The sequence below is a fragment of the Podarcis gaigeae genome (assembly GCF_964106915.1).
Source record: "Podarcis gaigeae genome assembly, chromosome: 17".
NCBI lineage: Eukaryota > Metazoa > Chordata > Lepidosauria > Squamata > Lacertidae > Podarcis > Podarcis gaigeae.
Genome location: NC_139694.1, coordinates 37,554,365 through 37,559,800, shown reverse-complemented (window position 1 = coordinate 37,559,800; position 5,436 = coordinate 37,554,365). Strand labels below are relative to the sequence as shown.

The 5,436-nt window shown below is 44.3% G+C and overlaps 1 long non-coding RNA gene across 3 annotated transcripts; it reads left to right on the top strand.

The window, feature by feature from the left end:
* Positions 1-834: 834 nt before the first annotated feature.
* Positions 835-4,560, top strand: LOC310834536. 3 transcript variants are annotated; one of them, XR_014559295.1, is made up of 5 exons: positions 1,071-1,231; positions 1,596-3,643; positions 3,859-3,914; positions 4,008-4,065; positions 4,457-4,560. It is a non-coding gene; the product is annotated as an uncharacterized lncRNA (long non-coding RNA). The 3 variants fall into 3 exon arrangements; XR_014559297.1 differs by lacking the exon at positions 4,457-4,560 and having other exon boundaries at positions 835-1,231; positions 1,594-3,643; positions 4,008-4,066; XR_014559296.1 differs by lacking the exon at positions 1,071-1,231 and having other exon boundaries at positions 1,433-3,643.
* The last annotated feature ends 876 nt before the right edge of the window (positions 4,561-5,436 follow it).

The window sequence follows — 5,436 nt, the reverse complement described above, 5'->3', positions numbered from 1 at the left end:
CCCGAGCGGCTTCCTCCGCCGCTGACTGTCCCTGGCAATAATACTGGTTTTAGCCCTCTCACTGGTCCAAGCTGAAGTTATTATTTACAACTTTAAAACACGATACAACAAATTTTCCCTTGTGATATTCATAGTTGGCAATTTTAGATGTCGATTGTAGATGATAGATAGATAGATAGATAGATAGATAGATAGATAGATAGATAGAGGTAGATAACTTTAACAGTTTCTTAGCATTTTCTTAAAGCGATAGGCTATCCATTTTGGGGCCCCTGGGGCCCCTCCCACAAGGAGAACCTCCAAAAAAGCACACTGTGGAGGAGAGTTTCCTGCCTGTCACTCAAAGAAGAATTCAAACTCAGGCTGCAGTGTCTACCAAAATCTTTAATGTTCAGATCAGTGCAAAACTTGGTCAAAATGTCATTAAAAGGCACAGCAGGTTCTACACATAGCCAAGCAAACAAAGACATGGATCCAGGAATGACACATACCCTGGCTTAGGAGCTAACTTCTCTTAAGCCCATACCCCCCCCCCCCAAAATAATTGAGGGGGCTGGGAAACCCCCAACCCCAACTTGATGGCCATTGCCATTTAATTGTGTGTGCAATGTCATGTGACTATGTAGGGCAGGGCTTACCACCCACCCGCACCCGTATTTTATTCAAGTTGGCATCATAGCAACCCTGTTATTAGAGAGTGGGGCCGGCACTACTTTCTCATCCATGCGCAGTGATCCCATGTTGAAAACAAACCCATTTGAATCCACTGTATTAATGCGCCAAGGGACTATTTTATGTGTCCTTATGACTGACAGGTGGTGGAAGGAGCGAGCCAGAGTCTAGGGAGTGAGACTGTCCCTGGCAATAAATACTGGTTTTTGCCCTCTCACTGGTCAGAGCTGAAGTTGTTATTTACAACTTTAAAAAAAGATACAACAAATTTCCCCTTGTGATCTCTATGATAGATAGAGATAGATAGATAGATAGATAGATAGATAGATGATAGATAGATAGATAGATAGATAGATAGATAGATAGATAGATAGATAGATAGATAACACATAAAAAAACACCAAGATGAAGATTTTAAAGAGAATCAAGAAAAGCAGATACACCTGATGACTAGAAAGGCCAAGGGAAAACAAAGATACATTGAACGTCAGGGACGAAATCAAGTTTATTTACTTTTCAACCAACCAGTCTTTGGATGTACAAAGGAGCAGAGGAAAGGGTAGGTGGAGATGAAGTCTGCTTCAAGCAGAGTGAAGAATAACTGCAGAAAATAGAAGGCTTTTCTTTTAAAAGGAGAAGCCATTTCATAAAAAGAAGTTTGGCGTTTCTGTTGCTGAAGGTCTTATTATCATTATTTATTGAATTTCTATACCGCCCTATACCCGAAGGTCTAAGGCCGGTTCACATAAAATATCAAATGTACAAAATCAAAACAAAAGGAACGACCCAAGAAGGGGTTCCCAGAGCAGAGACAGCAGGAGTCAGGCTACCCCTGTCCAGAGAGGGGCGCAACTGGGACACCAGCCGAAGCTGATGGAAGGCACTGGGGGTCACTGAGCGCCTCCCCTTGTCTCTCGCCAGAGGTGCAGGGCGACCAAGGCCCTTTCTGGGCCAAAAGCAGGCCTAAACCCTGATGGAAATGGACCCAGAAAACCAGCTTCTTCCAAGGGCCCCTGGATCTGGTCTGCGACCACTCGCTCCAGAACCTCGCTCCAGAAGTTGGAAAAACCAAGATGGGTAAGATTTTAACACAGGTAAGACTTAGAAGTGAGAAGGGTAGGGGGATCCAGGGGGAAAGAAAGATGTGCATGCAATAAAGAGGAAAGCAGAGGCACAGAAGACAACATAGTTCCATTTAATTTCATTTTAGCTCAGATTGCCTTGTTGACAAAAATGCTTTGCAGCCATTTTGTGATAGCTTCTTGGGGACTATAGATAAGCTCCTTCACTAATGGGCAGAACTTAATTTTATGTATATTGTGGCTTCCAAGGAGTAGAATAACAAACCCTCTTCAGCAGCTGCTTAAAAGTGGTGGCATTTGGCATCTGAAGCCAAACGAATTGTACTTACTGGGCAACTGCAGAAGAGGGTCACCAAAATATTGTTGAGTTTTGGTTCCTTCAGGTGTGTATAAATCCGAAAGGTTCCAAACATGTCAGCATTTTGCATCCTCACCAGTAATTCGGTTCCTAAGTGTATTTAGGTATTTAGAATACCCATTTTAAAAGCTGATGCATCAAACTGCTTCCTTTGTCTGTAGCAATTGCCTTGCTGATTTCAGTGTGAAAAAGCAAAGAAGGCATTTTGAGAGCCAATCTACTGATGACAATGGTAGAGGCGGCCTGGTAGAGGCACTGGAGTGATTAGAGGTTTTCACCATTTTGTCAGCCATTTTTAAGCAAAAAAAGTCCAGCAAACGTTTAAGCACAAACATATTCACAATTAGGAAGGATGAGCCATGACAATTTTTTCCTGTATATAAAGGGCAGAAGATGTTGTCTGCTAATGGGAAGGCTGAAATGACTGAGAAAATATTTGCAATCTTATGAATCCCGACTCTCTGACCATTTTTACTCATACATAAGGGGGTGGCTGATTGTTCCACTAATGACCAGAGCGGGGCCACACAAAATCATAATAACCCACATTTGTGAAACATTTTAGAATAGACGTCTGTACCCTTCAATCCTGTAAATAAAGGAGGCATGTAGCTCCCAATTTTCTTTGCCTGGGGTACATGTATGATTGTTTACTGCAGGGAACACGATCCATAAATGCTGAGACTTTATTAGAAATTTAATTTGACCCAAATTGTATTGCTGACTTTTTGGTGAAAACTTGCAAGATAGGGTTGATAGTTGCTGGGTTTCCATCAAATACTAAAATCAGGATCCTCGCCAGCTCATCTGTTCCTAAGGCAATATATTTAAAACCTGGTGTGGCAAACTGCTTCCTTTGCCTGTAACCTCTCACTGTAACCTTCAACTGCAATCGTAGCTTCTATTAAAAAAGCTTTTGAATTCTCAGAGGTGGCAATAGGCACTAATAACTATGGCAGCAATACAGTTGTGTGTCTTCTGGCTGAAGGTCAACTAGGTGAGTATCTTGTGCTTGGCTGAGGGGAAAATCTCTGTTGTGTTCTGCCTGCAACTCTTTGTACAAAGATTCTTTCAGGTCGCAGTGAGGGGGACCATTCAAGCACCCTGAGCCTGTTGGAGAAAAGGTAGGCTCTAAATGGAATCACCCATCAAATATGCAAACTAAATATTCCAAAGAGCTTGTATTGAGCAATGTTGGTTATTCAATCCCTTTTTCAGAAGAGCTGCGAACTTGAAAGCTTAATGCCGTCGCTCTCCGTGCTTCTACCTGGAGGGACTTCTCTTGTCGGGACACCACTGCAGGGGAGGCCCTTTCCTGTGCCATCGCCACATAATAAGGTACATCTTTGGTGGGACAGCCAGCCTTGTTTTGTTCCAGCTCTTTTTTTTACAGACCTCGCAGAGCTACCTGTGCCAGAAGCAGAGCTGCTCCATTGACAAGTAAGAGGCAGTGTCAGAGCTCTTGATGCATCAAGTGAACATCTGCAGTGCAGGATTGAGAGACACCTGCGTCTTGACTGCGCTGCTTTAGGTAACCGGCTGTTTTTGCTCCTGTGTCTGGAGGGGAGGGCTGCTGAAGACCCTAGTCTCTTCCAGGTGCATCTCAGTGACACAAGAAGTATAATTTTGCAAGCCTTCAGGAAACTTAACGGCAAGTGAACTTCACACTCCACAATTCAGTGATCTTTTTCAGTCCAATCCTTTAGTGCTGGCTTCTCCATTTCCCCCCGCTTGATCTCTTCACAGTTCTGTCCCAGAGCCCACCACACTCAGGTGAAGCCAGCTCTTTCTGCAGAAGTCAGGTCAGTCAGAAGAGCTGTGTTCCAAAAACATTTCTCTGGAATTGGGGGGAAAGGGCCGGGGACAAACTAATGCGTCCAGATTGCTTTTCACAGACCAGCAGAAGGAAGTTCCAGGCCCATGAATTCACACTTCAGAGGGACAAACAAAAAGGTGAGCATAAAGGCGGAGTTTGAAGACTGGAACCAGTCTCTCTGTTCTGCCCTGCAAATTAATGGCAGTCAACATGGCACTCATGGCAACATGACATCTCTTATTAATGGCAAGGGATAAGACCTCAATTGTGTTCTGTCTGCAACTTCATCGTTCTTAAGGGTTTTCTTTTTTCCTGAGAGAACATTCTGTATTCAGAGTGTTCTCTCAGGTTTTGCTTTTCACCTTGTTGCATTGGCCAAAAAAAAGCAAAAGATGCTGGTGGTTGGCGCTCCTGGTTTCCAGGACGGGGTTCAAGCCCCCGCGGTGTCCCTGCTTACTTCCAATGCAACACCTCTCTCTCTCTCTCTCTCTCTCTCTCTCTCTCTCTCCATCTATCTCTCCCCTTAAGAACTAAATGAAGCCAAGTGCTCCTCTGATGCATCACTGGTGTGTGTCTAAGACAAGGTGGATTACATGGATGCTTCCCATCCTAGCACTCCTTGCTATAGGCAATGGCCTTGCTATGGACTTCGGTTGGTCACCGAAGACTGACTTTTAATTTTGCATTGTTTAGAAAGTAACCTAAATATACAACCAAACGGATCCTATTTAGATTATTCAGAATGTGGAAAAGGCCGGGATGAAAGAGGAAATGGCATGATGTTCACTCATTAGCAGAAGAAGAAGAGCAAATATAAGATGCTCAGGTGTCCTATTTTACAGAAGACAGTTGTCAGTTTTCAAGGCTGTCAGAGGCTTAAGATGTGGACTGGTGACAGTTCTCTGTATGAAGGTGTCCTCTATTTGAATGGCTGGGCATTCCAGGTCTGGCTGAAAGATACTGAAGGAAGAGCAGGGGCACTGAAGTTGCCCATCAACAGATAGCACCTTGGCAGCAGACTAAGCACAACCACCTAGGCCACAGTCTTCTCCACTACAGTGAGAATATTCCCCTGTAGAATTATAGGGTGACCTAACACATCAGTCATACTCAAGGTAATATCATATATCCAGCTAAGTCATACTCAGAATCATTGAAATCACTGGGTCTAGTGACTATGACTTAGTAGGATACAAACAACACACAGCGTATGCAAACTCGTGTCCATTCCTTTGGCCAAGTGTCAATGGCCACTCTAAGCAAACACGTGTCCAACTTCTGCAATTGGGGTTATCTGGGATGCGGGTGGCGCTGTGGGTTAAACCACAGAGCCTAGGGCTTGCCAATTGGAAGGTCGGCGGTTCGAATCCCCACAACGGGGTGAGCTCCTGTTGCTCGGTTCCTTCTCCTGCCAACCTAGGAGTTTGAAAGCACATCAAAGTGCAAGTAGATAAATAGGTACCGCTCCGGCAGGAAGGTAAACGGCGTTTCTGTGCGCTGCTCTGGTT